Raw genomic sequence first — 25,971 nt, 5'->3', positions numbered from 1 at the left:
CACACCTGTAATCCCAGCTACTCAGGAGGCTAAGGCAAGAGAATCGCTTGAACTCAGGAGGCAGAGGTTGCAGTGAGCCAAGATCATGCGCCATTGCACTCCAGCCTGGGTGACAAGAACAAAATTCTATCTCAAAAAAAAAAAAAAAAAAAAAAAAAGAAAAGAAAAGAAAAAAAAAAAAAGAGAAAGAAAGAAAAAAGAAAAATATCCTTCCACCTGGCCCTTCAGACAACATTTAGCTTAGAAGAGAGCTGCTATTGGACTTGGGTAGCAGTAAGATACATTCACTTTTTTATCAGAAGATAAAAGATGATAAATAATGTCATAATAATCAATAATGGTTTGTGCATTTCATGTAAATCTCTTCTTTTTTATTTTATAATTTTAAAACAGTGCTCTTTTTTGGTTCCATATGAACTTTAAAGCAGTTTTTTCCAATTCTGTGAAGAAACTTATTGGTAGCTTGATGGGGATGGCATTGAATCTATAAATAACCTTGGGCAGTATGGCCATTTTCACGATATTGATTCTTCCTATCCATGAGCATGGTATGTTCTTCCATTTGTTTGTGTCCTCTTTTATTTCACTGAGCAGTGGTTTGTAGTTCTCCTTGAAGAGGTCCTTTACATCCCTTGTAAGTTGGATTCCTAGGTATTTTATTCTCTTTGAAGCAATTAGTGTGATGCTAGCAGAAAAATAGGTCCAACAAATACTGAAATACAGATGAATATGAGAGAAGAATAGAAACCTTCCTCGATCATTCTTAAATAATCAAAGTATTTCATTGAATGATAACTTCATCTTTCTAGCTTCATGAAATATATGAACCTTCTTGTCATTATGCATATTTTTACATTCTTCCTTCCTGTTAAAATGGAGGCAATTAATCCCTATCCTATCAAAGATAAATCAATACTTCTTTTTCAGCCCCCCATTATATGCCTTATTATATCCCTTGTACCTTTGTTAAAGATGTCACTAATTTAGTCATTCCCCTTGCTTTTCTCCTGAAATATTAATCATGTTTCTCATTACTAGATTATGCCTATCTTTGCATAATACCCTCTAAAGTCGTCTATCTTTCAAATAGCTTTAAAAATTTATAAAACACAACAAAAAGTCAATTGCTTAATATCTACATCCTAGATATCTCATTGTTTCCTTTTACCATTAAATAATATAAAATATATATTTAATCTATGTTTTATATTTTATATATAATACATTTGTATCTCTAATATGTATTTTATATTTTTGTCATGGTAAAATTATGAATTATGTAATTTTAGTGTATTAGTGATACACGTTCTTAGGAAACAACAGTGAAAGCAGAAAGACAATTAAGATTCTATTGAGTTGACAGACAAGAGATGCTGGGGATTAGGGCAAGGATGGTGGCAGTGGAAACAGAGAGAGATGGTGCCACGTTCCTAAAGAACATGTATCACTAATATGGTAAAAATATATTTTAGTGGCCAGGCGCGGTGGCTCACGCCTGTAGTCCCAGCATTTTGGGAGGCCGAGGTGGCTATGAAATCTATTTAACTAAGATCACACAAATCTCTTTCTCTCTCAGACATGATTTAGTAGAGTACTCAACATTCATTCCATGACCAGGCTTTTGTAAAAGGTGCTCCAATTTCAGAAGAAATGACACATGACTTGTTATACATGAGAAGGAATTTAAGGTCTTCTCTTTATTGTGAGGAACACAAGGTGTTTGGTAAAGAGGCTTTTCCGTCCCTTCCTATGGAATATGCATAAATGAAGAGCTTCTTTCCTCCTTCACCCAAACAAAGGAGCTAACGGAATGAAGAAGAGACTGGCATTTCTCTCCCGGCTGGATAGTTGCACAGCAAATTAGCACGCTAGCCTGGTGCTGCCTTTAGAACAGAGAAGAATGTGTTCAGAGAGCTACATGACCCTAGGAAAAGAGAGTCCGCTCCCAATCTAGTGAATTCTGAAGCTATGATTGGGGTTTATTGTACAGGTTGTTTCAGCAGAATTGATAGGTCCAGTGATGCAGTGAACCTGGAGGAAGTGGTCTTTAATAGCATCTGGACAAGACCACAGTCATTTCTGGGATCTATAGAGCATGGAACATAGAAAAGAAAGAATGAGCTATGGGACTAACAGTATGGCAGATCAGCAAGGAGGCACACTTTGAGAAAGGCAGTTGGGTGAAATAGAGACTAAGATCTCCCTCTCCAAAAAGGCCCTTGGAAAAGAGAAGAAATAAAGGTTGAAGCTGAGCACAGTTTGAAGAAAACAATAAAACTATGTATGGAAAATAATCACCTGGGTAAGGCCACCAATAGCAAGTGGAACCATATGGAGCCTACAACGGCAAGCCATCATCAAACTTACCACAAAAGACCTGCCATTTTTCTAGCCTTCCTATTTGACCCTACCCACTGGGGAAGGCAACCCACAAACCCCTGCCCTCTTTCATTCCAAGCTCCTCTTTCATCATGGGCCTAGGGAGAGAAGAGAATGTGAGCGATATGTGCCTACAAAAATCAAGGCTTTACAGTGGACATTAGAGTTTTCTCTAATGGCTGGGCATGGTTCCTCACGCCTGGACCTTGGGAGGCCCAGGTGGGCCAATCACCTGAGGTCAGGAGTTTGAAACCAGCCTAACTAACATGGTGAAACCTCGTCTCTACTAAAATTTAAAAAATACAAAAAATTAGCTGGGCATGGTGGCAGGTGCCTATAATCCCAGCTACTTGGGAGGCTGAGGGAGGAGAATCACTTGAACCCGGGAGGCAGAGGTTGCAGTGAGCCAAGGTCGCGCCACTGCACTCCAGCCTGCGTGACAGAGAGAGACTCCATTGCAAACATAAAAAATAAAATAAAATAAAAAGAATTTTCAATAACTAAAAGTTATTACAAAGCTATAAAATCAGTGCTAAATAACATTAAGGACTGAAAATGAGTATTCTTCAGAGCATAAAAGGAATAATTGGGGAAAAAACCCATTTTAAATCTGCACTCCACTAAATTCAGACTGAGCCCTGTTTAACTAGTGACTGACAGTTGTCCTCAGGACTCTCTCCATTTGCCTTTTTACAAATATGGATTAGTACTGTGGTTGTGTGAGTTAGATGCACAGGGCTCTTTATTTCCACCCTGTTGCTTCTTGGTCCTCCCCATAGCTTGTGGGTTTATTGGTTCTCTGCCAATATCAGGGCTCTGAATATAATACTCCAAAATATGTCAAGTTGGCAATTGAAAAAACTGCAGTAGCCAGGAGGCCACTCTGACCTTCTCCCACCTTTCTACCCTGAAGTATAGCCATAAAGAAATTCTCTGACTTACTCTGCCTGAAAGAAGATCATAAGACTCTAATTTTAGAGGGGTTCTGCCCCATAGCTTCAGGCCAAGAAGAATCTGAACAAACCAACCTTGCTAAGTGCCCCGCTTCCTTTAATTCCATTAGATCACACTTAATTTTTGTCCAAGCATACTGTCCATTCTTCTCAGATCCTAAGGATAAAAGTATCATTGACTTATGAAACAGATGCCTAAGGATAAAAATTCTTGGATCTTTAGGTCTTCATTTCTGAAGGCTCTCATTTGACATAAAACTTGGGTTAAATAAATTTGTCATGATATCCTTTTGTGAATCTGTCTGTCTTTTGTATAAGGGTGTCAGTTATAAACCTTGTGACAGGCAGGGAAAAGATATTGTTTTGTTTTCCCCTATATCCTGAACGTGCACACAGAACAGGAAATGAAATCTGGTTTGAAATCTTTTAAAGTAGGGTTCTAATGGTCTCACTCCTTTCCATCTTAATTGGCAAAGATAAGGATATATGAAAGTGCAGATTTTATGTTATCCTCCTGACATGTAATGACATTTTGTATGTACATATACAGGTATAATGCTGCAACGGTTGATATTTGTAAGACAAGAAAAACCTGTCTGACTTTGATTCTCACAGATAAAGGCATTTCTCAAATATATTGAGGATAGATACAAAGAAGTGGTGGCAACTGTTCCATAACTCAATGAACACTGGCTCATGTTTTGCCTGTATGCCATAGGCTACTGACTCTTGAAATAATGTGAGTGCTTCTCCCATCAGCCATCTGTGCTCACAGAATGTGCAGATAAATGCTGATATTGTATTTCCTAGGTAAAGCCTCTCCTCAAAATTTGTACAAAAATAAAAAGATTGAGGTAGAAATGCATAACACTATGCATTAATTAGGCTAATATCTACTCATAGTAATACTAAGTTAATATAAGAATAAAACATTCAATTTATGAAATATTGACCAGATAAATGCCATATATTTAGACTCCGGGGTAATGTGAAAAAAATAAATGTTAAAGCAGAAAGAACTCAAATTGAGTGGAGTCCACAATGACTACCTCAATAATTTCCTTTAGTGTACCCTCAACATTTTAAAAGGAAGTGAGAAAAGAAAGAAGGAACATTATGACCCAGTCATACCATTCAGGACATAGGCATGGGCAAGGACTTCATGTCTAAAACACCAAAAGCAATGGCAACAAAAGCCAAAATTGACAAATGGGATCTAATTAAACTAAAAAGCTTCTTCACAGCAAAAGAAACTACCATCAGAGTGAACAGGCAACCTACAGAATGGGAGAAAATTTTTGCAATCTTCTCATCAGACAAAGGGCTAATATCCAGAACCTACAAAGAACTCAAACAAATTTACAAGAAAAAAACAAACAACCCCATCAAAAAGTGGGCAAAGGATATGAATAGACATTCCTCAAAAGAAGACATTCATACAGCCAACAGACACATGAAAAAATGCTCATCATCACTGGCCATCAGAGAAATGCAAATCAAAACCACAATGAGATACCATCTCACACCAGTTAGAATGGCAATCATTCAAAAGTCAGGAAACAACATGTGCTGGAGAGGATGTGGAGAAATAGGAACACTTTTACACTGTTGGTGGGATTGTAAACTAGTTCAACCATTATGGAAAACAGTATGGCGATTCCTCAAGGATCTAGAACTAGAAGTACCATATGACCCAGCCATCCCGTTACTGGGTATATACCCAAAGGATTATAAATCATGCTGCTATAAAGACACATGCACACGTATGTTTATTGCAGCACTATTCACAATAGCAAAGACTTGGAATCAACCCAAATGTCCATCAGTGACAGACTGGATTAAGAAAATGTGGCACATATACACCATGGAATACTATGCAGCCATAAAAAAGGATGAGTTCGTGTCCTTTGTAGGGACATGGATACAGCCGGAAACCATCATTCTCAGCAAAGTATCGCAAGAACAGAAAACCAAACACCGCATGTTCTCACTCATAGGTGGGAACTGAACAATGAGATCACTTGGACTCGGGAAGGGGAACATCACACACTGGGGCCTATCACGGGGAAGGGGGAGCGGGGAGGGATTGCACTGGGAGTTATACCTGATGTAAATGACGAGTTGATGGGTGCTGATGAGTTGATGGGTGCAGCACACCAACATGGCACAAGTATACATATGTAACAAACCTGCACGTTATGCACATGTACCCTAGAAGTTAAAGTATAATAAAAACAAAAAACAAAAACTTGGGCTATGAAATAAGCAAACAGAATTTCTCTACTGGCTTTGTCACGTACTATGTATACTTGTGAAAATTATTACTTAAGTCTTTAAGGCCTTAACTTTCCCAATGGAAAGTGGGAATAATAATGACTACTTCCAAGACCCTAATAAGATTTTATGTGTAAAGGAACAAGGAACTATGTCTGGCACTTGATATGGGATGAAGTAAAATGATACTTGGATATTATTTAACTTTTATTGCCATAATTTCTCAGGGAAATCAACATCTATAGATTATTAGCTCATTCTTGCTTTTTAAAAAGAATTTTATTCAGGTCTTAAAAATGTTGTGTTTCTTTAAAATTACAACATCAGTGTCCAGGAGTTATGTACATTGTGTGGAGTCTAAAAGAATAGTCTATTAGCCTCTAATTAGAATACTGCATTTTATTCCCTGAAATTATTTTACAATGTCTGAACAAACACTATAAGCTGAATAAAACATGATATCTCATTCACATGAACAAGTGACATCTGAATTACTTTGTATCACTGAGTATATCCGATTGTTATTTTCTAGGCTTTCAACAGATTAATATTTTATATTTTATCTCTTTCAAGTAAATTTGATCATGTATACAATATAAACTATCCTATCATCCACAGGGAATTAAAACTTGTCTTTGTTCCCAGATATTTTTATAAATGTCTTATGATGGAGAAGGTTCTTAATCAAAATGTAAAATGCCCATTGCTCATTTGATAATCTACTCTATTTTCTTTCCCCTGCTAGGAGACAATTAACTAACATACTTCATCCTTTTCATGGTTTTTGGCACCTACATCAGTGACATTTTAATTAAAGTTCATAAACTTCATAAGCTCCACTTTGCAATCTCAGTTCTAGTGCTACTATTGTTTCTAATTTTACAGCTGTTGTACCAAATTCATGCAACTGCTTGTTTTTATATTAATCTTTATCTTTCCCCTAACCCATAAACATACTATGTCTGGCACAAAGTCATTCTTTTGTTGAGACGGAGTCTCGCTCTGTCACCCAGGCTGGAGTGCAGTGGCGCGATCACCGCTCACTGCAATCTCCGCCTCCCGGGTTCACGCCATTCTCCTGCCTCAGCCTCCCGAGTAGCTGGGACTACGAGTGCCCACCACCATGCACCATGCTCAGCTAATTTTTTTTGTATTTTTAGTAGAGACGGGGTTTCACTGTGGTCTCGATCACCTGACCTTGTGATCCGCCTGCCTCAGCCTCCCAAAGTGCTGGGATTACAGGCATGAGCCACTGCCCCCAGCCCAAAGTCATTCTTCAATATAGTCATAATGAAAACAAACAACAATAATATACAATGGAGACCATATAGCACAATGATTATGAGTAGAGGCTATAGCTCCTGATATTATATCCTAGCTCTGCAACTTACTAGCTGGGTGACCTCAGTTATGTCATTTTTCTATGATTTGGGTCTCAGATAATAAAATTAAACTAGAAGAATCTAGCCCAGCAATCCTAGTAAAAGAACATTGTTATGAGGATTAAGGCAACCTAATTCACATAAAGATATTTACCTTTTATTTGGCAAATGAATTGGAATGGAGTAAACAAGTGATTTATTGAGGAGTTACGGCAACAATCTAGAATAGAGATGATAATGACTTTGCCCAAGGTGATGGCAATGAAATAGGAATTTAATAACTTGACACAATTTGGGAAATTACAATTAAGAAATAATATATGAGGGTATGTCAGCAACATGGTGAAAGAGCAGGCTCTGGGCTACCCCTCATCCCACAGGCACATCTAGTATACAACTAAACATAAGTCAGTTCTCTCCAAGAGAAAGCCAAAATCCAAATGAAAGATCCCCACATGCCAGACTACTGAGAAATAGTCACATCAAAATGGATACTGAAAGCAGAAATACACTCATACACTAGCTCCACCCTGACCACAGAGACTTATAATGAGAAGAAAAATCTCAACTACCAGCTTCTTCCTGAGGGGTAAGGGGCTTGTACCACACATAAAGTGCCAACTTTTGCAGTCTCTACAGAGGGCTTGGCTCTTCAATCCCCATGCTTGATGAGCCACAGGGAGAGAGCATCAGAAGATTTATCTCAAGCATAAAAGAAAAGAAAAAAAAAGGTTTGAAACACATGAGCCCTCCTAGCAGATACAGCACTCAGGATTGGCCCAGCTTCTAAGTTCCCCCAAAGTTGGTCTCAGGCTTTCCCATCAGCTTCCTGTGGTTCTGGCCTTTTAACAAGCCAGTATCTGGGAACCTACATAGCAAATGAAGAATAAACCTTCTCCAGCTTAAACAGAAAGCAAGGCATGTCCTGTGTGTACCTTCTTCTCGGGCTTGCTCCTAAGATAAATTTCTGTAATCTCAGTCTACTCCTACAAGAGAGGTGTAAAAGTTCTGCTTGCTTTAATAGGAGAGTGGGCACTCCCCTTGCTTCCTTCCTTGCCTTGCTTTTAAGATAAATTTCTGCAATCTCTCATTAGAGAGAGACTGGGGGACCTCTTCATTCCTGATTGGAAAAGTAGGCATTCTCTGCACCTTCTTCCCTGCTTTGTTTCAGTGATAATTCTGGACTACATTCTTCCCCTGCTAGAAGGGTGTGAGACTTCCACTTGTTTGAATGGGAGCGTGGGCTCTCCCTGCATATTTTTCCCTGGTTTGCCCCAGCAGTAAATCTAGATATGCACACTCTCACTGTGAGTGGCTTCTGCATGCATTGAGTGCCCCAACTTTTATAGCCTTTACCCAAGGGACTGGCTCCTAAATCACCTAGGTATAGGAGTCGACAGAGCTCTGCACTCCTAAGTCTCCTAGACCACAGGGAACAAGAAAAGACTTTTAAACTTGAAAATGTTCAGCATCTCTCTCACTAAACTCAAAGTGAGCATTCTGATTATGAGCAGAGGCAGCTGCTTCAGACTGTCTCCTTGGTGAAGGACAGAATAAGTGGGACATAAACTTTGGCTCTCAGCTTCTCTGCAAGAAAAGAAGAAACTGGAACACACATCTAACACCCTAGCCTCTCTAGCTGAATCCCAAGAGACTGTCTTCTATTCCAGCTCTCTCAAGGCAATAGCATGACTTGGCAATCACTAATTTCTTGGGGATTTATATGCTTTGGCTGTGTCCCCACCCAAATCACATTTTGAATTGCAGCTCCCATGATTCCCATGTGTTGCGGGAGGAACCCAGTGGGAGGTAATTGAATCATGGGGTTGGGTTTTTCCCATGCTGTTCTCTTGAAAGTGAATAAGTCTCATGAGATCTGATGGTTTTATCAAGGGGAGTTCCCCTGCACAAACTCTCTTGCCTGCTGCCTTGTAAGATGTGCTTTTGCTCCTCCTTTGCCTTCTGCCATTTTGTGAGGCCTCCCAGCCATGTGGAACTGTGAGTTAATTAAACCCCTTTCCTTTATAAATTATCTAGTCTCTGGTATTTCTTTATTAGCAGCATGAGAATGGACTAATATAGTAAATTGGTACCATCACAAACCTGGCGACTTAGGACAAAAAATTTTTTTCATAGGCCAGCCTAGTTGCTTTGTGCAGTCTTGGGACTTGATACTCTGCATCCCAGCCATGGCTAAAAGGGGCCAGTATAGAGTTCAGACTGTTGCTTTAGAGTGTGTAAGCCCCAAGCTTTGGTGGCTTACACATGGTGTTGGGCTTGTGGGTGCACAGAAGTCAAGAATTGAGGTTTGGGAACCTCTGAGTAGGTTTCAGAGGATGTGTAAAATTACAATGGTGGAGCTGCGCAAGACCAAGGGAACCTACCTCTTGCATCAGCAAGACCTGGATGTGAGACATGGAGTCAAAGGGAATCATTTTGGAGCTTTAAGATTTGACTGCCCCACTGGATCTCAGACTTGCATGAAGCCTGCAGGCCTATTCATTTGGGCCATTTTCTCCTGTTTGGAACAGCTGTATTTTCTGAATGACTGTACCCCCATTGTATTTAGGAAGTATCCAACTTGTTTTTGATTTTACAGGCTCATAGGCAGAAAGGACTTGGCTTGTCTCAGATGAGACTTTGGACTGCGGACTTTTGAACTAATGTTGAAATGAGTTAAGACTTTGGGGGACTGTTGGGAAGGCATGATTGACTTTGAAATGTGAGGACATGAGATTTGGGAGGGGCCGGGGTGGAACAATATGGTTTGGCTCTGTCTCCCCACAAATATCATCTTGAATTGTAGCTCCCATGATTCCCGCATGTTGTGGGAGGAACCTGGTGGGAGGTACTTGAATCATGGGGGTGGTTACCCTCATGCTGCTGTTCTTGTGACAGTGAGTAATTCTCATGAGATCTGATGTTTTGTAAAGGGGCATTATCCTATACAAGCTCTCTTGCCTGCCTCCATGTAAGATGTCACTTTCCTCCTCCTTTGCCTTCCACCATGATTGTGAGGCCTCCCCAGTCATGTGGAACTGTGAGTCAATTAAATCTCTTTCCTTTATAAATTACCCAGTCTTGGGTATGTCTTTACTAGTAGTGTGAGAATGGAATAACACAGGGGCCAATGAAAGCAAAATGGATTAGACAAACAAAGTGTTTTCAGGCACCTAGAATCTCCAGCCATGCTAATTGGGAGGAATATCTCCAACACAAGACCAATCTAGCAAGACTGGGAGAGGTGGTTCTTTTATCTAAGGTACTGAATCCCACATAAAGTCAAGGAAAATGAAGAAATATGAAAACATATTTCAAAAAAATAATAAGATAAATCTCTAGAAGCCAACCCTGATGAAATGGAGACATAGAATTTACTCGATAGGCAGTTCAAAAGAACAGTCATAAAGATGATCACTGAGGTGTGGAGAGAAACGTGTGAACAAACTGAACTTTAAAATGGAGATAGGAAATATTAGTTAACACCAAACAGGAATTATTGAGCTGAAGAATATAATAATAACAATTCAAAAGAGGAGTTCAACAGGCAAGTAGAACAAGCAGAAGAAGGATTGATGAACTAGAAAACAGGTCATTGGAAATAATCCAATCTGGGTTGGGGCAAAAGGAAGGCATCATTAAGAATCACTGGGCTGTGGCCCAGTTGACCCTCAGGGGTAAAGACAGGGTGGGCCCTCACTGGAGCAGTTGGAGGAGCACAAAGCACGGACTGCCCCACAGGCAGGTAGGTGACGCTCCCAGAGTATGAGAGCTGGTATGTAATGTCTCACAGGTTCCAGCTTACACAGCTCAATCAGGCTATCCCTGCCGTGGCCAGTGAGTTGGGGATCAGCTCTGCTGCCTTGGAGTTGTCATCGGCAGAGATGATGGCTGCCTTTTTCTGATGCTCAGCCTTTTCCACCACAAATCTGGCCCTCTCTGCTTCCTGCTGAGCCACCTGTTTGGCTTCCACTGCTTCTGCAAACTCCTGCAAACTCCTGATGTGTGAAGGACACGTCATCCAGGATGAGCCCAAAGGTGGCTGCTTGCCCTGTAAGGTCATCACTCACCTACCTGGAGACCAGCTCTCTTTGGGTGGTCAGTTATCCTGCAACAAAGTGAGCCACCACTAACTTGAGGGTTTTGGTAGTGACGGACAGCAGCACACAGTCATTGTAGTCCTCTCCGATGCTGGTGAAGATGTGAACAAACTGGCTAGCAACAGGCCAGAAGAGGATACAAAGTGTGATGTTGACATTCTGTAAATCTTTGCTACCAGTGATGACTGGCATATCACATGGTTGAGGACAGCAGTTAAAGAAAATTGGTTTCTGTACCCATGGGATGAGAAAGTGAGTCCCTTCCCCTACCACAATGTCCTGTATGCCACAGAATCAGTCAAAGATGGCAGCTCTGTGTCCAGCATCCACACTGTACAAGGCAAAGTTCACCACGCCTCCTACAACAGCTAAGGCCAGGCCAAACTTACTAATGGACTCAAACACACTGGCAGCCATGTTTCCTTCTGCTGGACCCTCTCACACCTGCTTCCACTCTGACCATATTTTTATATTTTTTTGTTTCTACCTAGTGGTACTTTTTCCTTCAGGTTGAAGAACTCCTTTTAGTATTTCTTGTAAGGCATGTCTAACAAAATGAATAACTCAAAGCACATGATCATCTGAGTAGAAGCAGAAAAAATTTTTGACAAATTCAATATCCCTTTATGTTAAAAACTCTCAAAAACTAGGTGTACAATAAATGTACCTCAATGCAATAAAAGCCGTGTATAATAAGGTCACAGCTAACATCACACTCAACAGTGAAATGCTGAAAGCTTGTCCTGTAAGGTCAGCAACAAGAATGCTCAATCTTGCCACTTATATTCGGCATAGTACTTGAAGTCCTAGCCAGAGCATTTAGGCAAGAATAAGCTAAAGATATCATATATGAAAGAGAGAAGTGAAATTATCTCTGTTTGCTGATGATATGATCTTATATGTAGAAAACCCTAAAAGCTCCACCAAAAAAACTGTTAGAACTGATAAACAAATTTGTAGGTTACAAAATCAAAATATAAAAATCACTGGTATTTCTACACACTAATAATGAGCTATCTTAAAAAGAAATGGAAAATAACAATCCCATTTACAATAACATAAAAAATACTTAGGAGTAAATTTAGCCAAGGAGATGAAAGATGTGTTTATTGAAAATTATAAAACATTGATTAAAAAACTGAAGACATAGATAAATAAAAATATATCTCATAGTCAGATAATGTCGGTAGAATTCATACTACCTAAAGTGATCTACAGATTTCATGCAAAACCTATCAAAATTGCAATGTTATTTTCACAGGAATATAAAAGATAATCCTCAAGTTCATATGGAAGCAGAGAAGACTGAATATCTAAAGCAATTTTGAACAAAAAGAGAAAAGCTGGAGCATCACATTTCCTGATTTCAAAATATACTATAAAGCTATTATAAATCAAAAAAGCGTGGGACTGGCATAAAAACAAACACATAGACCAGTAGAACAGAATTAAAAGCCCAGAAATAAACCCAAGTATTTATAAATTGATTTTCAACAGAGGTGGCAAGAACACATAATGAGGGAAAGAGAGTGTCTTTAATATGTGACATTGGGAAAACTTGATATCCACATGCAGAATAATGAACTGTACTATTTCACACCGTACACAAACATCAACTCAAATTGCATAAAATATAAACTTAAATATAAGACTTGAAAGTGTAAAGTTACTCAAAGAAAACATGGGGAACAAACTCCACGATATTAGTCTGGGCAATGATATCTTGGCTAGGACTCCAAAAGTATAGGCAACAAAAGTAAAAAGAGACAAATTAAATTGCATCAAACTAAAAAGCTCTTCCATAACAAAGGAAGCAACAGAGTGAGGAGACAACTCATGGATTGGGACAAAATATATGCAAACCATATGTCTGATAAAGAGCTAGTATCAAAAATAAAGACTTCAAAAAACTTAATAGCAAAAATACTAATAACCCAATTTAAAAATAGGCAAATGATATGAACAGATGATTCTCAAAAAAAGATAGGAATTGCTAACATATGTGAAAAAATGTGCAACATCACTAATCATTAAAGACATGGAAATTAAAACCACATGAGGTACCACCTCACATCTATTAGAATGGCTATTATAAAAAGAAGAATGATAATAAGTGTTATATTTCACAGCAATTCTCCGAATCCTCATTCTCCACATGAGGATGTGGAGAAAAGGGAACCCTTGTACACTGTTGCGGAAATGTAAATTTGTACAGCTATTTTGGGAGATAGTTTGACGGTTCCTCAATAAGCTAAAACTGGAATTACCATATGATCCAGCAATCCCACTTCTGGGTATATAGTCAAGGGAATTGAAATTCATATAAGAAGGAGATATCTGCATTCTCATGTGGATTTCAGCATTATTCAGAATAGCCAAAATACGGATGCAACCAAAGTACCCATCAATGGCTGGATGGATAAAGAAAATACACACACACACACACACACACACACACACACATACAATGGCATGTTATACAGCTGAAAAAAGGAAGGGAATTATGTTATTTGTGATAATATGGATGGAACTGGAGCACATTATGCTAAATGAAATAAGCCAGGCACCGAAAGATAAATATTTTATAAATTTACTTACGTGAGGAATCTAGAACAGTCAATCTTATAGAAAGAGAAAGTAGATTATAGGGAATCAGGGAGAGATGGGGAAAGAGAAGATGGTTAAAGGATAAAAAATTTCAGTTAGACTGGCAGAATAAGTTTTAGTGATCTGTTGCACTGCAGGGCGACCACAGTTAATGATGATGTATTGTGTATTTCTTTTTTTTTTTTTTTCTTTTGAGACGGAGTCTTGCTCTGTCGCCCAGGCTGGAGTGCAGTGGCGCGATCTCCACTCACTGCAAGCTCCGCCTCCCGGGTTTACGCCATTCTCCTGCCTCAGCCTCCCGTGTAGCTGGGACTACAGGAGCCCGCCACCGCTCCCGGCTAATTTTTGTATTTTTTTTAGTAGAGACGGGGTGTATTCTGTATTTCAAAATTGCTTAAATAGTATAATTTTAACATCTCACCACACATATAAAAATAACTTTGGGAGGTGGTGGATATGTTAATTGACTTGATTGGCTCTTTCTATAATGTATACATAGATGTAACAATACAATGTATCTTACAAATATACACAGTTATTATGTGTTAATTACAAATAAACATAAAAATAAAATAATATATGTACTTTCCCTTACCTATTATGTCCTCCCTATTAGGCACAGCCCACATTTGTTTTCTTCCTGTAAACAGTTTTTGACTATGATAGTTTTCATTGATCTCAAGTTTTCACTGATTTATAGAACTTACTATCTATCTACCTCTATATCACCCCATTGAGTTCTCAATTCTACAGTTTGTCATCTAGACAAATGTTCATGTATATGTATGTGGATGTGAGGATGTGGGTATGTGTTTGTGTGTATATACACACACACATATATAGGTGTGTGTACGTGTGTGTATATGTATTTTGTATATATTAGCCCTATAGTCCCACTCACATTATCTCTTCAAGAAAAAGCATCACGTTTCTACATTATGGAACTGAAGTATAATTTATATATAGTAAAAAAATCAGAAATTAAAGATACCATTCTCTCAGTGTTAGCTAAGTCTAAAAAAAGTTTAGCTCGTATCAGTGCTCAATAATAATTGATCATTGATCTATTAATATTGATAAAGAAAAATCAAAAAAATTACACAAGGCACACAAAATGTATCTACCATGTAATGGAATCAGGAAAAACAGCTGTTATTTTCTCAATTTTGGTAAAGGGAAAACTTGAAGATACTGGTGACTTAATTTTCAAAATATATTGTTCCACATTCCTGTTTGCTTCAAAAATAATAAAAATCCCTGTCAGTATATCAACTCTCCACTTTCCATAATTCAAGTAGCTTGATGACAAATCCCATAAATCTTAGAATTGAAACAAAGCCTAAAAAGGCCTTCATTGAGATGCTGAAGGCACTATGATCCTTGATAAACTGGCATGCACAAACACAAAACGCATGAAAGTCATTCAAATGGAACAGGCATGAAGGTTATAGTAGGCATTTTCTCTGCATTCTTGAAATGAAACTTGCCACTTTTTCTTCATTGTCATTTTGATTGAGCGAATACCTTCTTGAGTTATTTGGTTGACACTTGACCTACTTTTAACTTCACAGTGTAATGTAGATTTACGTTACTTGGGAGTGGTGGCTAGAGTTGAAGTCTGATGTGATGATAACATCTCAAGATGAAGATTTTTCTACATCAAGTTATTGTGGCCTTTAAGTGGTTACCTGCCAGAAGCCACAGGGAGATTCCACACACCTGAGGATTCTGTCCAATACTTGATAATTTAATGTTTTTTTAAACAAAATATTTTGCATGGAAAATAAAAGAAAGCATCATATTTAAAATTGGAAAGCTGGATTCTGTTCTTGAAATAGACACAAACTGATTGTAGAATTTGGAACAAGTCATTTAATCTGGAGATTCCTTAGAAAACTCACATGCAGAAGAAGAAGGAATGAGGTTGATGATGGTTTTGTGTTTTTTTGCCATATATTTATGATTTAGATTAGTCTTTTTAAATAGGGTGCAGGGGAATGATGAGAATGATAAAAACCCTCCAAAATTTAAATAAAACTTTTCCTACTAAGGCAAGCTTATTTTACTTTAGCTGTATTAAAAGAATATAATAAGATTGTGATTTTGTGAAAAAGAGAAAGCATAAAGGAGCTGACACTATAAAACTTATTATGAGGCAATAAATTTTTTTTTTTTTTGAGATAGAGTCTCGCTCTGTTGCCCAGCCTGGAGTGAGGTGGCACGATCTCAGCTCACTACAAGCTCTGCCTCCCAGGTTCACGCCATTCTCCTGCCTCAGCCTCCCAAGTAGCTGGGACTACAGGCACCCGCCACCATGCCCCGCTAATTTTTTTTTTTTTTGTATTTTTAGTAGAGACGGGGTTTCACCGTGTTAGCCAGGATGGTCTCAATCTCCTGACCTCATGATCCACCCGCCTCAGCCTCCCAAAGTGCTGGGATTACAGGCATGAGCCACTATGCCCGGCCAATAAATGTGTTTTTCCCTCTGAAATATGGGAATTCCTCTCATTTAGAAAGCTCACAGATGTTTTAAAAACAAGAAAAAACAGAAGAACACTTTTGTTCCCTTTAGGATAATTTTTCAGGTCATAGCCATATTAGGGTAATTTGGAGATGTTAAAGTTGGCATTAAACGTAGACAATGCTGAGTTGAATCCATCCCATGTATTTATCCCACCAATGTTAGTTTGCTTCTAAAATGTCCACTTAACAAGTATATTCCCTTATCAAGTATTTTCTGCTTAATTTAGTAATGAAGTTCCTGAAAGCCCCAAATTCAAAATGGTCCTTTTCATACTTACTCATTTTCTAAAGGAATTAGCAAATTGACCTTGAAGTAGGTTTTTTTAAAGGATGTCTCTCAATCACGGTTTATCTTTTGCTTTTCCAAAGGCCTAGCAACTGACTTTTGAGGGAGCAGCAGCGGGGGCAGAGTAGGGGCATGGAAAGGGAGAGAAAAATGTAGAGTGAAAGAATGCAAAGGTATGCATATACTGAATGTAGAATTGAAGGAGAGGATGTGTTTAAGAACAAAATGTGCACGAACCAGTGTGTATGAGAGGTATGGTGAAGTGGTGTTGATCATGGATGGAGACTTTAATCTCATCTCCCACCCCTCTCAAAACCAGAAACCCATTCCTAGCAGCTAAAAACATAGTGAAGCTACCCCCAAAACACACATGCCAACATTTCATAATGTACAATCTACTGTCACTTTTTGCCTTTCAACAACTTTCTTTGCCTTGGAGTTTTCTGATTTTTAGGGTTGATCACCACACTTTATGCCTTCTGTATTTTCTGGGATCAGAAAACTTGTTACATGTCATTACTCCACAACTTATTAGGGCTGCTGATATTTCAGAAAATCCCAATTGTCCTTTAGATCAACAATACACCAGCCACATGGTTCTGATTGTATTATGGCAAATCTTCCATTCTCTGTGTAAATAAAATGTATGAATACAACAGGCAAGAAATAAAAAATGTAAAGCCATCTGTCAGATGTTAAAAATCCTGCACAATATAAGATGTTTCTGCTTAAGAAATTAATGTTTAGGTTTTCACATTATAAACAAGTATTGCTTTTTAATGAGCACAGATTGTTTCGAACAGTAACTCATGAAAAAAGGAAACAAAATATGATACAGTAACACTTTTTCATCTCTCGATAATTAACAATTTTAAGGTATAATACGTCCTGGAGGCTCTGAAAGTACTTTCAGTACATTTAAGTGATTATTAAAACAAAAGTAGAATTATTAGAATTTTTGTTTTCCTTGTTGTATAATTAAGCCTATCAATTACTCTCAACTGTGAAAAAAAATTGTATGTGGACGTTAATTTGAAAACTGAATGGAAAATGTGTGTGATTTCATAAATGATATTTGGGTCAGATACTTTGCATTTTACATTGGTCTTCTCCCATATCTGATGATATGATTGCCTTTCAGATATCAGTAACATCTGCTGCTTCTAGCCACAGAGTGGCTCATGACAGCTGCGTGACGCTGCCCTAGAATTCATGCCAAACCAGTCCCCTTTGAATATCAGTAGACCACCTGGGTACCCAGCTGCAATATATGGCATCTCCTGCTCTTTCACAGATGCCAGCAATACATAAAAAGAACTTGAGTGGAAAAGAAAACCTGGTAGCTCAGAAAAAGTTTTCCTTCAGTCTCTCCATCTGTAAATGTCCACCTCTCCTAATTGAAGTTACAGAATTTCAGTTTCAATTAAATTTCCTGTGTAATTTGTAAAGTGGTCACATGTGTCCCAAAGGCAGAGAATTGTGATAAATTTGAGGAAAGAGGAAAACTTGTCTCCTCTCTAGAATTTTTTTCTAAGATCCTGGCTGGCATATATTCAGCAAATATATATTAGTCAATTACTTTGTGCTTTGTCTAGCACAATGCTGGTCTCTGGGGCATAGAAAAATAATAATAATAATACATAGCTTTCTAGTAGCTCACAGGCCAGTCTAGTTGTGAATGTCAAAACTGGGCATATTAAGGTTAAAGTCTAGTCATCAGTTTGCATTTGACAGTGAAATAAATCAATAAATAAACAGTCTCTCATGCCTACAAGAAGGGGACTTGAGAGGTTCTCACCCCCACCATCATCATAGACAGGATGCCTTTCTCTTGGCTTTTAATCAGCTAGAGTCATTTTGTTTCTTGTCAAGAACCTAGACATTATTTTTTAAAGCTGTAAGTTTTGCTTCAAATGAGTACTTTCCCTAGGGGGCATATCTAAAATTCTAATGCTGTCAATGGAAAACTATGAGTACTTCTCAAAACTCATCTTACAGGCACTTCTTTTTTTTTTCTATATAGCGTTTGGCAAGAACCAAGTGAAACACCTAAAAATATCCATGTTAACGTCACTTTAAGTACTTATTCAAGAAACCCACAAACCTCCTAAGAAGGAAACTAATACTCTACTTTTGACAGTTTATTACTAAAAAATTAATTGGTACTAGTCATTGGAGGTTACATTACACTTTAGAAGAGTAAAGAAGTAACCCTGAAATAGCAACATTTGGCATATTACTTTGCTAACTTATCAGTCACAAACAAGGAGAGTAGAATGCAAAGTTTATTTCTCTAGATATGATGCTTAAAGTCCAGTAAAGATAATTTCCTTGGTATACTAGTATTTCAAAATGCTATTCTTGTGAAATTTAAAAGTAGCTCCATAGAGAACATCAAATGTTCATTCAAATGCTTGTTGAAGAAGCTGTGATTAATCCAAACTTTTCACCTCCTATCAAGCTCCATAAATTCCATCTTCTCTGAAAATAATCTTTTGCCTCCACTTTCCTTGAGATCAAGAAAAGCTGACCCGATTTTCTACTCATTTCTACCTTTAAATGTCTCAAATATCCTTAGTTTCTTCTTTCCATTTTAGGAAAGAAAGTCAATCCTCTTCTCTAAAGTTTACCCTTGCCCTTGGTCTCCTGAACTCATATGACGGGAGCACTAGACTTGGAGTCAAGAGATGTGAGTTTAATATTTAGCCCTGCCAATTTCTAGGCACATGACAATTTATCTGAGGCTCAGAAACTTCAACTATAGAATAGGATGATAATAAGAACTCATCCACTGTGTTCTAGTAAGGACATAATAAAAAAAACTGCACTAAGTGTTACGCAAATATTCTTTATTGCTATACCTTTTGTCCAATATCTGCAGGTACTTATCTCATCAATTATCCCTTCCTTTTTCTTTTTAGATATCACCTCGTATTTAAAAATACTTCCTTATTCATTTTTAGATATATTACCTATCTAAAATATAGAGGATATTTAAAATTTATGATAAAATGAAATGATAGAAAATACAAAATAATTACTTTGTTCATATTTAACCTTAAAGTTACTATGACTTTTGTTCTTATTTGCTGGCAAATGTCTTAAAAAGATTTTTCCCCCACTACATGTTTTCACAACTCAATTATCTTAACATTTTTTATTCCACTATCTTGAATCCATCATCTGAAACTGCTCATGAAACTTTTTATGAGCTTACATTATTCTTACTTCCTGACTTCTCTGTAGCATTTGACACTGTTGACAATCACCATAACTTTCTAAGTTTTTGTGACATTTTATTTGTTCTTCACTGACAGTTTTGACTTAGCAATCACTTTTTCTTCTTTCTCCCACCCCTAAAGTAGGTGCTACCTAAGGACATGCCTTGCTCTTTTGCTCTGCCTATTTTCTTCCTTGGCAAATTAATCAATCCTCATACACCCATTTAATTCCTTATCCTTTGTCTCAACTCTGCAACACATTTCCAGCTGCTTTAGGTACATCTTGAACTTTCCGTAACTTTATAAAATCAAGAACTTCCATTTTTTTCCCCAAATATGAAAATAAATCTTGCAGTTCCTGAGGTCTTCTCTTGTAGGGTCAGAGAAATGATCAAGGAGCAGTAGTCTTCCATCAGGTCTAATTACTATCCAAATTGACCATTACAGGATTACTGTGTGACACAGTAGGCTTAAAGTTTTGTATAGATTTTTATCTTAATTTAGGAATTCCATAAGTTATGATGTATTTCTCAAATGCAAATAGCTTTTATTGGCCAATTAATAATATAGAATATAAAGTTGGTTGACCAACTACAATATAGGATTTTAAAAAGTAAATATAGAATTTGGTTGACCAATTAAAATAGAGAAAAATATATTTTGGCAAGGATCACATATTACTAGGCTATGGGGTAAGTAAGTAAGTGGGAAAATGTTGCCAGAATTTTCATAATAGAGTAGGGCATGCAGAAATATATTATCACATGCAGGTGCATCATGGTGGCAGTAAAGAAATGCTAATAATTCCACACCAAGAATGTTTATTTCAATTTTGGCATATTTGCAGTGTAACCACATGGTTAGCTTGGCAATTATAAAATATTTTTAGAATTTATAATGCATCAAATTTGGAATTTTGCAGATGTTGTAAATATTGTTTGGCTGAATATATTTTTTAAGGGTAATTTAAAATATCTATTGAAAATCAACAACTAGCTTTTCAATTATACTTAATTTCTCAGTAGTAATTAAGTATTGGTACTTACCACTCAATTTTTGTACAGTTGGATGAAATTCTTCCCTCAACATTATCTCACACACTCAGAGTAAGTTCTACTATCTAGAATCTGTTATTGCAGAAATTGTTCAGTCTTATTTAAATAAATCTCATAATTGGTTTCCTTTTTTAACTACATTTCTGGTTGACTAGAACAACAGTGAAACGATTGGTAGTCATGTACTGAAGATAGACATCACTAAGTGTGACAATATAATCATAGCTTAAGATGTTGCACATTTATTGCAGTCGTTACCATAGAGATTTAAATTTGGCTCGTTAATAAAAAATACATAGATTTGATTTTGAATGCATTAATTTTGACAAGCAAGGTGCAGTAGGTTTCCTAACTGAACATTTACAAAAACAACAGATTTGTAATTTTGTCCTAGATGTCTTTAAGGGATCAGATATAGGTATACAAAAATAACAGGTTCAGTTTAGTGAATTTTTAATAAATACTTTATTAATTCTGCCATTTAAATCTTAGTTTTATAAGATACACATGTAATGCTTTAGTAATACTTCATTCATGTAATCTTCCATAGGGAAAACAAAAGGTAGGAAATCAGATGTCCCACTCTAAACTTGGATATGTCTCAAAGCACAAAGTAGGAGTGTATTAGTCTGTTCTCATGCTGCTAATAAAGACATACCCAAGACTGGGTAATTTATAAAGGAAAGAGGTTTAATTGACTCACAGTTCAGTAAGACTGGGAAGGCCTTAGGAAATGTACAATTGTGGTGGAAGGGGAAGCAAACACATCCTTCTTCACATGGTAGCAGCAAAAAGCATTCAGCAAAAGGGTGGAAAGCCCTTTGTAAAACCATCAGATCTTGTGAGAATCACTCACCATCATGAGAACAGCAGCACTCAACTAACCACCCCTATGATTAAATTACCTCCCACCAGATCCCTCCAACAGGTGGGGATTATGGGAACTACAATTCAAGATGAGATTTGGGTGGGGACACACCCATATCTTATCATTCCACCCCTTTCAAATCTCCTGTCATCACATTTCAAAAGCAATCATGCCTTCCCAATGAGGAGGCATCTTAACTCATTTCAGCATTAACTCAAAATCTTAACCTATTTCAGCATTAACTCAAAAGTCCACAGTCCAGCAGGGCCCGGTGGTTCATGCCTTTAATACCAGCACTTTGGGAGGCAATGGTGGGTGGATCACCTGAGGTCAGGAGTTCAAGACCAGCCTGGCCAATATGGTGAAGATGCAGATGTTGCATTTTCCATTTCTACTCAAAATACAAAAAGTAACCAGATGTGGTGGCCCACACCTGTAGTCCCAGCTACTTGGGAGGCTGAGTCCGGAGAATTGCTTGAACCCAGGAGGAGGAGGTTGTAGTGAGCTGAGATTGTGCCACTGTATGCCAACCTGTGCAACAGAGTGAGACTGTCAAAAAAAAAAAAAAAAAAAAAAAGAAAATAAAAGAAAAGAAGAGAAGAGAAAAGAAAAGGAAACAAAAGAAAACAAAGAAAAGAAAAGAAAAAGAAAAGTATCCATAGTCCACAGTCCACAGTCTTATCTGAGACAAGGCAAGTCCTTTCTGCCTATGAGCCTGTAAAATCAAAAGCAAGTTAGTTACCTCCTAGATACAATGGAGGTACAGGCATTGGGTAAATACACTCATTCCAAATGGGAGAAATTCGCCAAAACAAAGAAGCGACAGGCCCCACGCAAGTCCAAAATCCAACAGGGCAGTCATTAAACCTTAAGGTTACAAAATGATCTTCTCTGACTCCACGTCTCACATCCAGGTCAAACTGATACAAGAGGTGGGCTCCTAAGGCCTTGGGTAGCTCCATCCCTGTGGCTTTGCAGGGGACAGACCCTCTCCTGTCTGCTTTCATGGGTTGGGGTTGAATGTCTGTGACTTTTCCAAGTACACGGTGCAAGTTGTTGGTGGAGCTACCATTCTGGGGTCTAGAGGATGGTAGCCCTCTTCTCACAGATCCACTAGACAATGTCCAGGGGGTGACTCTGTGTGGGAGCTTGCACCCCACGTTTCCCTTCCACACTGCCCTAGCAAGAGGTTCAGCATGATGGCTCAGCCCCTGCAGCAAACTTCTGCCTGGACATCCAGGCATTGTCATACAACCTCTGAAATCTAGGCAGAAGTCCCCCAACCTCAATTCTTGACTTCTGTGAACCCACAGGCCTAACACCATGTGGAAGTTGCCAAGGCTTGGGGCTTTCACCCCCTAAAAAATGGCCTGAAATGTATGTTGGTTCCTTTTACCCATAGTTAGAGCATCTGGGATGGAGGGCACCAAGTCCCAAGGCTGCACACAGCAAGGGTGGCCCTGGGCTCAGCTCACTAAACTATTTTTCCTTCCTAGGCCTCCAGGCCTGTGATGGGAAGGGCTGCTGTGAAGGTCTCCAACATGACCTGGAAATCTGTTCCCCATTGTCTTGGAGGTTAATATTTGGCTCCTTGTTACTTAAGCAGATTTCTGCAACAGGCTTGAATTTCTCTATAGAAAATAGGTTTTTCTTTTCTATTGCATCAACAGGCTGCAAATTTTCCAAACTTTTATGCTCTGCTTCCTTTTAAATGCTTTGCTGCTTAGAAATTTCTTCTGCCAGATACCCTAAATTGTCTCTCTCAAATTCAAAGTTCCACAGATCTCTAGGGCACGCACAAAATGCTGCCACTCTCTTTGCATAGCAAGAGTGACCTTTACTACAGTTCCCAATAAGTTTGCCATCTCTGAGACCACCTCAGCCTGGACTTTATTGCCCATATCACTATCAGCATTTTGGTCAAAGCCATTCAACAAGTCTCTAGGAACTTCCAAACTTTCCCACATCCTCCTGTCTTCTGAGCTCTCCAAACTCTTCCAACCTCTGCATGTTACCCAGTTCCAAAGTCATTTCTACATTTTTGCATATCTTTACAGAAGTGTCACACTCCCAGTACCAATTTACTGTATTAGTCCATTCTCATGCTGCTAATAAAGACATACCCAAGACTGGGTAATTTATAAAGAAAGAGGTTTAGTTGACTCACTGTTCAGCAAGGCTTGTAAGGCTTCAGGAAACTTATAATCATGGTGGAAGGGGAAGCAAACATGACCTTCTTCACATGGTGGCAGCAAGGAGAAGTGCCAAGCAAAGAGAAGTGCCAAGAGCAGCATGCGGGTAACCACCCCCAGGACTAAATTACTTCCCACTGGATCCCTTCCATGATATGTGGGGACTACAGGAACTACAATTCAAGATGAAATTTGGGTGGGGACACAGCCAAACTATATCAAGGAGCACAGGAGCGAGAACTTTGTAAACTGAGAGTACACAGATTTCCAGGCCCTGCTTTTCTGCTTCTTTTCACAAGACTACATATACCCTTACATTTTTTAATTATAAATTCTTCCATGAATGTCGTACACCACAGCTATCTTTCCCTCCTTTGAACTTAATGCACTCTATATCTGCATGTTCAAATGATACCTAGAACTTAGTACATTATCAGGTGCTACCTGCTGTCTTACATAACCACACACTGAATGAAATCAAGAACCACACCTTGCATATTTGCCATCCACAGGGTCTATTGCAGGTTTAGGTGTGTATCTATTTATACTGATTGATAGGTAAAATGAGGGTTGATTTATAGCTAGCTGACTGATACTTAGAGGTGATCTGAAGTATAATGCAAATGTTACAAAATGCATTCAAGATAAAACACAAAATGAGAAAAAACCTCATATATTTAATCTATAGTAGACCCATTATAACAATATTTGTAAAATGATTTTATTATTATGTATTTATTATGTATTATTCAAATGTAAGGCTTCATCAAAATATAAACTCTTAAAAAACATCTCTTGTACATCTTTTGTAACTGTATTCGGTGTACATGCAACAGTGAAAGACTGGGATACAGTTTGGGGAATGCACCATTAGGTGATTTCATTATCATGTGAACATTACAAAATGTTCTTATACAAACCTAGATGGTATAGCTTACAAACTTGAAAAGCATGTGTCTGTAATGAATGCTGTGGGCAACTGTAACACAATGGTAAGTATTTGTGTATCCAAAAATATCTACATATAGAAAAGGTTTGGTAAAAATACAGTAGTATACTATGGGACCACCATTGTATATGTGTCGTTGTTGACCAAAACATCATTATGTAGTGTGTGATTTTATGTGGCAAATAGGTACACATTAATTGCATGCTGAACATCAGTCAACTTAAACATTATTCTGAGAGGATGACTTCTCTCTTAACCCTCCGAGTTCTTTAGGATATTTGTGATCCTATAGACTTGGAACAGGAGAATTGAGCTCACTTCATAGCTGCACAAGGCCTTTTGCATTTATCATTTTTTTCTATGCTGAATGTTCCCTCCTGCAAATCCTTGCATAGACAGATGCTTCCTGTCATCTTGGTATCAGCCCAAATGTCCCCTAGGAGGGTTTCTCTGACCACTCTAGGTAATGTAGTTCTCTACCCCTCACCCTCCACCTCTGTCATTCACAACATTTTATCTAATTTTATTTTCTTCTAGGCACTTGTCTTCATCTGAAATTAACAGAATAATATTTCTGCTTACTCATTTATTGTCTATGGTCTCCCCCTAGCATAAGTTCTAGGAGACCAGGGACTGAGTATGCCCAAGAACTGGCAAACATTTTAAAATTAACCAGTAAATTCCCTGGGTTAAACTTATTTGCACATTTCATTTGAATTTAATGGCAGTTGTAGCTCATTAATCAAACCCAATCTGTATAAATGTTTCTTAAGATTTTAAAGCTAATTTTTTACAAGTTATTTACTTTAACTTTCCCTTTCCATGTAAGAAAAATGAAACCCTAATTTGTAAAATAAATAGCTAAAAGTCAATTCATGGCAGCATATATTTAGATTTAAAAGAAAGTTAAACATTTCTTTATTAGAATATTTCAGGGACATTTCAAATTTAAATCAGCAGGATAATTGCCTTAATTTTCAGCACCATTTTGTTTGATTAAGCATGCTTAATGGGAGGCTCTAGTGAAATTTGGCCTTAAGGGAATATCAAACTTTTCTGTTCAATAATTCTGAGCACATTAACATTCTTCATATAGCTGTTTTTATTGCCATAAATTCAAATGGCTGAATTTAAGTCCTTTATGTCTGGGATCAGAAAGATTATAAAGAGTTTTAAGGGTAA

At 37.9% G+C, this 25,971-nt stretch overlaps 1 protein-coding gene and 1 pseudogene across 2 annotated transcripts in view; both read right to left on the bottom strand.

Moving 5' to 3' along the window:
- The window catches only part of GALNT13 (polypeptide N-acetylgalactosaminyltransferase 13), a 592,354-nt gene that overhangs the window by 155,280 nt on the left and 411,103 nt on the right, over window positions 1-25,971 (bottom strand). The gene's annotated exons all lie outside the window — the stretch shown is intronic.
- On the bottom strand, window positions 10,660-11,364 carry LOC106992585 (prohibitin 1 pseudogene; annotated as a pseudogene).

This window comes from Macaca mulatta, chromosome 12 (assembly GCF_049350105.2).
Source record: "Macaca mulatta isolate MMU2019108-1 chromosome 12, T2T-MMU8v2.0, whole genome shotgun sequence".
Classification (NCBI taxonomy): domain Eukaryota; kingdom Metazoa; phylum Chordata; class Mammalia; order Primates; family Cercopithecidae; genus Macaca; species Macaca mulatta.
Note: the sequence above shows the minus strand (reverse complement) of the source record. Positions and strands in the feature narration are given on the sequence as shown.